Source organism: Pygoscelis adeliae, unplaced genomic scaffold (assembly GCF_000699105.1).
Source record: "Pygoscelis adeliae isolate BGI_AS28 unplaced genomic scaffold, ASM69910v1 Scaffold919, whole genome shotgun sequence".
NCBI lineage: Eukaryota > Metazoa > Chordata > Aves > Sphenisciformes > Spheniscidae > Pygoscelis > Pygoscelis adeliae.
Window position 1 is genome coordinate 14,674 of NW_008825509.1, and position 8,897 is coordinate 23,570.

Below are 8,897 nucleotides of genomic sequence, written 5' to 3' on the forward strand. Positions count from 1 at the left end.
GGGACAGCTACTCAAATTCAGTAAAAGCACCGATACCATCTGCTAGAGCAGAGATGGTGAAAAATGATTTTCCTACGTTAAGAATGAAGTGGAAGCGTTTTAGAGACATGAGACGGACCGGGATGTGAATCAAAGGTTGCAGAGAGGAGGAATTTTCTGTTAGGCGGTAGCGTGTGATGTCCCGGGAAACGCAGGCTGCCTCGGCCTCCTTTCTCTTTGAAACAAGAAGAGGAAAATCGACTCCTTTTTAAATAATCAAGATAAAATTTGATCTCTTGAAATAGAGAGCACTGTAATCCTGCGGCAATCCTATTGACTAAACTTAGGTACCAAAATCTGCCCCTGAAGCTGTTATCGTGCTGTTCAAATAGTAATTGGACTAGTGTAATTATTAGCGAGATTAAACAGATTTTTATTTATACAAATATGTATTTGAATGAATTCTTAAGGCAGATTTAAATTAGAAACAACATCAAATGTTACGTTGTCCAGCAACAAGCCCCGTTGACATTAAACTGCTCTTCCACCATCCGATGTCATCCTGTGGGAAAGGAAAATTGTAAAGATTTCCTTGAAATAATTCCTCAGTTGCTTTAAATGTCTTATCTGCAAATAACGGATAAATATCCGACAAATACGATGGACATTTTCACTCTCAGTAATTAATAAAATCATCACTGGAACTATTTTTACCCTGGAATATTTCTTTTCTGTTTATCACGTCCATTATTTGATAATTTGTAAAAGTGGGGGATCGGTACAAATCCACCCACCTCTGTGCAGATGAAATGTAAATACGAGCGATTCCCAGCACGACAGCCAACAAATGTTTTGCCACATCATCCCCAAAATGACCGAGTCACCTGCACCCCCCACTGACCTTTTGCAGGTGGATAAAAATCACGGTGGAAAAATAATTGGGGGAATCGAGGAGTCTGAACGAAGGAACCTCGGGGGCCATCCTGTCTGGCGGGCTCGTCAGGAGAGCCAGAGTTCGGGCCTGTCCCCTGATACGACAGCCTTCGACTTCTGGAAAGTGACGATTTTATTGCGGTTCCCTTTCGTCCGCAGTTCCCAGAGCGCTGCCCCCTTTGGTATGAACAAAACTGGTCAGCAGCGGTTTAGGGCTGATTTGGAGACCAACGCCGTGGGACGTTGGCAGAGCACGGACGGGGGAAGGGGAAAAGGGAAACGGATAAAAAAATTAGTAGCACCTGACGACAATTTTTGGGATTCGTATGAAGGCCAGGTATTTTAATTACTTGGGCCAGTGACTCTTCACCCATCCAGCTGAGGTTAGAAGGCAAATAAAGATGTAAAGATACTAAAGATAAAATCTGCATCAGGAGATCGACTTTGATCTTTTGAAATAAATGAACTAGATAATTCTCCCAAAGCTTTACGTTGCTAGGCTAGCGTACCTCTAATTTGTGTTCAGCGCTGCCGTTCGGTCGTACTTTTCAAGAAGGTGCTCGGATCCGTCCATTATCGTTATTATTTTCTGCCTCTGTTTTACAGGAGCTTGCGGGAGCTTGGTGCCAGCCCAGCTGCGAGGCTCTGCAGGAAGGCAGAACAGAAAGTCCCTGACGCAAAGGTATTTTGAAGAGACGTTAAAAATGCAATCCCTTATCTGGCAATTTAAAACCAGGCTCGAGCAGCAGAGGACAACTCACAACCGACTGTGTATTCTTCTGTGGTCGAACGTCTTGCAAGCATTCCACTTTATTTTCAGACGTGCCCAGCGCTACCTGAATTTGCCTAAAAAATCAGTCCCTGATGTCTCAACGTGGACGTTCAAAATGATGAAGGAGAGGCAGTGTTACAGCTTTTGATGTAATAATAGCTTTGAACAACAAAAAATAGAACTTAGGATATTTCTGTATCTATTTTACACGTTTAATGTGATCGTTATTTACAGTCTACAGTTGTTCTGCCTTTTTTTTTTATAAACCTACTGCTTTGCAAGAGCTTTTAGTATGCACTCATTCTGTTATACATTACCTCAAGCTTTCTTCTCCCGTCTGAGTTGCAACAGTCCTGTAATGAAAGAATATCCCCCCCGGTAATTACATGAATTTTGAATCCTTTTTAATATTAATGTTAAAATAACAAAATAATTCTTGCATTATACTTTTGATTTGTAATTCATTTAGTCAAATCTACTGCTACAGAATAATGGCAAAGGCACAAAAGGCATTTGTATTCCTTTAAGGACAACTACAAAGATGTATTTAAGAAGGAGACAACACTCTGGGCTTACTTAGTTGAAAAAAATCATCACTGCCATCATTACAAAAGCATTTCCAAGGAAACCGGACAAATAATTAAACGGTAAGTACTTTCCAGACACTAAATCATTTAAAATCGAAACAAGGCCAGAAAACAATAGGATGCAATTAAATACCAATGTTTTTATTTAGTTTGCAGTTACTGTGTGAATAAAGCAGCACCTTTTGCCGTGAGTACCCCCACTAGCTCCAGGGGCGTCAGTCCGTTTGAATAGGAGAGGTAAAATCAGGTGCCCGGAGCAGCATTTTTTCCTAGAGAAATCCCGAACCACCTAAACCACACAGATCTTTTGTTTGTATAAAGATCTGTACGTATGCAAAACTTCCCGGCCTCTGACCCCTCTGTAGGAAGAAGACCCCAAGTATTTTGAACATGGAAATGAAATTTAAAAATGTGATCTCAGCTGGTGATCTGAAGTCCTTAAAAGACAACAAACGTGTAGGTTACTCGATGAAGGAAAAGGGGAGCTGCTTAATTGGAAGTGAAAGGCGGGATTTATTCATTTATCCATTCTCCTATAAATAGTGACCTGACAGCGAGGGTGCGCTGGCTCTGTTTCGTGCAGCCCCTTTTTAGCTCTGTCCCTCTCGGAATAGCATCTAATCCCAACTGCTGTTCTTACTGCGATTAGCGGGACCGAAGGCTGTTCTGGGTGCCTGAACGTTACTCAACCAGAGCCGGCGTTCCTGAAGAGGAGCATTACCTCATTTTCAGTAAAACTAAGTAACATTCTTGTACTTTGACCCTGGAAGGACGCTCCCCTGATTCACCGAGCACTCCTTGGTACAAGCGCAGAGTGAAAAACCCGTGTGGTTTTGGGCGTAAGGAGCAGAAGGCCTAGTGATGGCAGAGGGAGAGATGGGAACTGTGCGAGGGAGGAGGGGGGGGGGGATGGGAAGAGCTCTCAAAAGGCGGGATTTGCAAAAGTGTACGGATGGGTGATACGGGCACAAAGAAAAAGCTCTAATGCCATCTTTACGTTTGCTAAATAGGCACTTAATTAACTCTGTCCCAGCCAAAACCAGGACACTGTGTCAGTTCTTTCCTATGGTTGAAACGGAGGAGAAACAGTGGGTTGTCCAAGAAAAAGGAGAAGTTCCTCTGTGCTAATATTAATGCTGGGGGGGGGGAAGGTGTACAATACTCCCTTGTCTCTTTTACAGGCTGGTTTTATGCCTCCCCCCACAGCACCGCGGCCGAAGCGCGCTGCATGCCAGACTTCCCCAGCGGCCTCCCGCCGCTTCCAACAGCCCGGCCGCAGATCTTACGGCCCGAGCCCACGTGGTAGGATCATTTTCCCACAGGAAGAGCAACAAGGTCCCCTGACCTTCAAGACCAGGTTCTTTTTTTTCCAGACCTCTCTCTCTGGCAAGACGTATCGAGATTTAGCTATGGGACTTCCAGGAATTCGGTGCCCCACGTATCGCAGCTATGCACAGAGTCGTTGCAGACATATTAATGCTGTACAAACTGCCAAGCAGATCTCTTCGTTGCAGCTACATCTTGCGACTGACCCCATTTGTCATTCCCTTTTACTGATTTGTCACTGCAACCGGGGAAAAGCAGCTCGAGCGATACGCCTTGCGTGGCACCGAAAACGAAGCAGCGAGACACAGACATTGCTCGCTCACGCGACCGGGGTTAAATTCCCCCGCAGCTTCTGTGCCACGGGACGCTGAGCACGAGCCCCGAGTCGCTGACCACGTCACGTACCCAGCCAACCTGACGTATTTCGGGGCACTGCTGCATCTCAGCAGCATCCCTCCAAATATAACAGCGATGACCAATAAAGTCTGATTTAATCCTGTGCGGTCAGTGTTTTTTCCTAGTGCCATCGAAGAGGACGCACGGAGTTACCTTTCCTCCGCTCCGCCGGCGCCCTCTGTCTGAGTGCTGCAGGAATTCAAACACCGTTCAAATCGGTTTTAAAATGCCACTGATCTTTAGCGGTTTCCCCCAGAAGTTGCATGTTGGGGCTATTTACGTTTAATTGGTTATTTAACCTAAGCTGCTACAAGCTTCTTCAATTCCAGTGCTTTAATTCAAACTGATAATTAAATGATACTGACACGGGCTGTCAATGCTTTTCAAAACTTTTTCTCCCAACACAAACCAAATGAAAACAAACGTTTTGCAACTCACGCCGAAGTACTTCAAATAAAAGAAGATGGACGTGTAGCCTCCAGTTTTGTGAAAACGCCTTGGCATGCACCCAAAATTTCTGATAACTAGCAGGCAAATGAACCACCTTAGCGTCTAGGAAAAGCTTGGTTTTTCACTTAATGATTTTTCTAAGCCATTCAGCTAAAAAATGAAATTTCGAAAGGGATGATGTAATGCATTATCTCATGTTGTTATGCCGAGAGGGTTGGTAAAGCAAACATTTCGCATCGCTCGCCGCGTGTGTTTCGTCCATTTCCTTGGTGTTCTCTTATCTGCTCATTTAAAAATAGAAGCACAATCATTTTAACATTTAGAGTTACCTGCAGACCGTGTGCTTCACACCCAAGTTATAACTCTGAATGCAGAATATTTGTCTTATGAGTTCTTTTAAACGAAATAACACTGGTCAGACTCCCAATACTATACAAATGTTTTCACGCTAAACCACTTAGAGTGGCTACAAAGCAGATAGGAAGTATACTGCTATAGTATGGAACGGAACGAATATAGAGGAGTTTTACATATCAAGAGGAACGTTCTTTGTGACTGTTTTCAGCTGGTCTTCCAGCGGTTAAAAATAACGTACCTGGGCCGCCGAGGTGCTTCAACTCTTCATACTAAACAAGAGATACAGTTCATTTTACAAGCAAGGGTAAAAAGCCAGGTATTTTTTACAAGGCTTAAGATGTCCACTTTGGGGTTTACACAGAAGGCTTGCGCTTCTCATGTGCATCCCTAGCAAGTGTTTCTCTGTCGCAGATGGAGGAGATGAGGCGCCGGTTTATAATTGGTTTCCCTTTGCTCCATCTTGGGATGCAGGGTGTTTTTTAACCGTTTCTGACACCTGCCTAGTCCCTCCAATCACGTTTACAATTAATGTCTCTAGGGCTTCCTTCCCTTCCTCTGAGTATTTTTCACGGCACGGCAGCATGTAGCAAAACTGTATGTGTTAGAGGACGTTCAGTCTCATTAAAACGCTCTCAGAATTTGTTTTTAAATACTGGCGTATTTATGCAGAAATTGGTGCCGTTTAAGCAGTTGGGTATCTCGCCAGAACGTCTCTCGATCTCACTTTGAAAACAAAGCAAAATGCAAATAGATGTGTTACTTGTCAGAACGATTCTCAAGTACAAAGCTGATAAAGACATCAATTTGTCACAGAACTTTAGCCACCAGAAATTGGAAAGATTTATTAATCAAGGGTGAAATTCGCTCTGCCCTTCTAAGCCACAAAGCCACATTAGTTTAGCTCAGCTGTATATCATTGTAACCCAATGTAAGGTAATTCTCATCCTTACTTCTCATACTCTTCTTCCCTTAATGCCCAATCTAGGAAGAAAAAGGAATGATACGTTGTTTTTGCTACCCAAACTAAAAGATGAAGCTCTGTTTACCAACCTCACAGTAAAGCGCGCCGTTATTTTCCAACCAGATGCGTTGCAAAGATGGGTACAAATTATTCCGCTGATATCTTAATAGACTTTTCTTTCAGTTCCGCGTGTTCGGCTACGAATGATTTATGTGCCTGACTCTGCAAAATGTCATATACGGTGGTAGTTACTGCGAAACGAGGGTCTGAGGCAGCTAGCCTTTCCACAGAGATTTCCCTGCAAATTCCCACTGACTTAAAGGGAGGCTTCAGTACTTCTCCAAACAAGAATGTTTACTAGGGAAGAATTTAAGTGATCTAAACTACATTTTGAGCCCACCTAGCTTGTTTTATTAGCAGTCAGTTTTATAAGCGCACGCAATCAGGTTTTTCGCATTATTTTCCTTACATGTTTTTGTATTAAAAGATTTTTTTTAATAACAAATGTTTGCTCTTCAATTCAGTTTCTAATTTATGCAACGTTAATGATAAAGAATTTCCTGTTGGGAAATGCGGAGGTGGCTCGGTAGATAATATACCTTTTGTTTTATATCGCAGTCTCGAGTTCTGAGGAAGAGACAACAGAATGAAAACGGCAATGAGCACAGACAGAAACACGAACAGCGAAGTCTCTGTGTACTACAGAAACCAAAGGTGCTGCAGTGATGCGCGTGATTATTCCCTGAGCAACTGCAAAAAGATGTCATACAACAAACCGCCTACACATGTAAATAAAAGTGTAAAACGCACCGCATTTTTAGCTTCCTATTTTCTGTCCTCAAAGCATCAATTTCCTGGACCTGGGATAGGAAAAAACATCGTGTTTTGAACATGAAGATCAGTATCAACTTCGTACATCCTTAACGTCAGCTTTCTCCAGGGCTGATTAAGTGTCTTGGATTTTAAAATACCTGTAACTTTGCCTTTTAGTCTTTACGTTGCACGCTGTTCTGAATTACAACACAAAATCGATGCCGAACCAATATAGTCTCATAAAGTTAATAAACATTCTGCTTGCACTGACCGTATTTCTGCTATTGCAATGTTCACGGCTTTCCAGGTGAAAGTGAGAATACAAAACCAGCTGATCATTTCAGGGTTAAGGACGGTTTTTTCTTTAAATGACAATAAACGCTGAAAGGTACGAGCTACCTGATGGCAGAAATGACAGCAGCTAGGAGACGTCTGCTTACACGCGATGTATATATTGCGGAGGGTCAGGATTATACTCACTAAATCGCACTGGCAAACAAACTACAATCAAATCCAAATGCCTTGAGTTAGTCTGCGTGCTCAGACTAAAGGGAAGGATTTGAAGGCTGTTGCCTCCTGCATTATTTCAGAGACACAGCCGCTTTTTTCCTCCATCCAGGCCAAGGAATAGTGAAACACTCGGGCACCTGCTTTTCTCGATACCAGAGCAAAAGGATTGCTCTCCCTTTGTCTGGAATGTTGTAGTGTTATTTACAAACACGAGACGGCTTTGGCAAAACAAAGCCTTGCCTTAACCTTAACGTGGTGTTGCTTTAACATCCGTCTTTATAGCCATTGCACGTGTTTAAAAGCCAAACTTTCCCCACTCGCTTCATCGGGATATTTCCCAGCACTTGACTACAACTGCTTTTTGCGTACGTTAGCTGGGATTTCTAAATCTTATCCCATTTACTCGCTAGAAAGGTAAAAGACTGCGGCTTGTAAGGAGAGAATATATTAGTTATATTCAGTTTAATGTAGCCAGGGAAGGTATGAGACTTCTGAACAACTCCGTTACACTATGGTATGAACAAACTTCACGGCTCATCTCATCTCCGTACACAAACTTCAATAGCCCGCGTATCGCTAGTGTTTTGTGAATGTCTCCAAGAACGCTTTCATAAATATTACTTACAGGCTGGCTGCTGTCTGAAAAGGAAAAGGTTTCACGGACAAGCCTCTTTCTCTGATCTTTATTTTTCCTATAAAATACAAAAATTTTCAGCTATATCCCCACTTCCGTAATGGCTTTTGATGTATATTAAATGTAAATCAAGCAGAACAAAAGATGAACTGTAAGCATGGAAGAGTTCCTTTGTGTCAGCTTTTATGAAAAGGTACTTACAAGATTGGCAAATAGCTTTCATTTTTCATCAGCACCTGCTCACCATTTTCTGTATAAAAGATGCACGTTAGAGGATTACATTTTTATGAACATAATAGCCCTTTTCCAAAATTGGCACACTCAGGAATAATAATAGCAGCAGAATAAATAGCACAGAGGCCCGCTCTTCTAAAGGTTAGCGAAATAGGTATCAGCTCCAGTCACGCGAGTTATCCCATGAAGGTCAACCGCTGCGCTCCCCATCCCGAAGACGGGAGACGCAGAGGGGGAGCAGCGACACGGGAGCATCCTCCCCTCCCTCCGTCTGCCCCCCAAAACCCTGGTACCGCTGCGGGTCTTTTTAAGACATAAACGATTACAGATGCTGTTTGCTTTCGGAAGCCAAACTGGCTGGCCGGCACAGGGCACGGACTTGGAAAACCTGCCTTGATGGACAATTATGCAGTTCGGCAGGGATGCGGCGGCTGTGTGTCCCGCACGCAGCCGGGCCGGGTTAAATGGCCGGGGGTTTGTCCACAGGACGTGCCCGCACCGTGGCACCGTCCCCGGCTTCGCCTCGCCCAGGCCTAGACCTTCCCAGAACTGGGTCCCAGCTCGCTTGGGGGGTTATACTGGTGATAAATTACTGGCGAGAAAATCGCCCTGGTTACTTTATTACGCGCAATATCGAAATGATGTTTCAACGCGTCTTTTTTACCTTCTGTTTGCTGGAAAACAAGACCGACAGCAAGGGTGCTGAAGAAGGGAGGGACCTACCTTCTTCTTCAAGCAGTGACAGTGCGGGAAGGCGGCCTGGTAGCGGGGAGAGAGGTGGGTTTGGTACCTGGTGGGGGGAGAGGAGAGGTGGGTTTAGCCTCAAACCGCTTTCCCCCTCCCAGGACGTTTCCACCCCCCTTCCTCAGCTCGGGACCCGCTCAGGCCCCTGGGGAGGGGAGGGCGAAGGGGTGAGACCCGGGCGGCTGCAGGATTTCCCCGGAG

The 8,897-nt window shown here is 44.1% G+C and overlaps 1 long non-coding RNA gene across 1 annotated transcript; it reads right to left on the reverse strand.

Moving 5' to 3' along the window:
* Window positions 1–406: 406 nt before the first annotated feature.
* LOC103923291 lies at window positions 407–5,307 on the reverse strand. The gene is made up of 5 exons (XR_663922.1): window positions 5,039–5,307; window positions 2,002–2,037; window positions 1,422–1,557; window positions 881–1,089; window positions 407–541 (listed from the first exon to the last, which is right to left on the reverse strand). It is a non-coding gene; the product is annotated as an uncharacterized LOC103923291 (long non-coding RNA).
* Window positions 5,308–8,897: the final 3,590 nt, after the last annotated feature.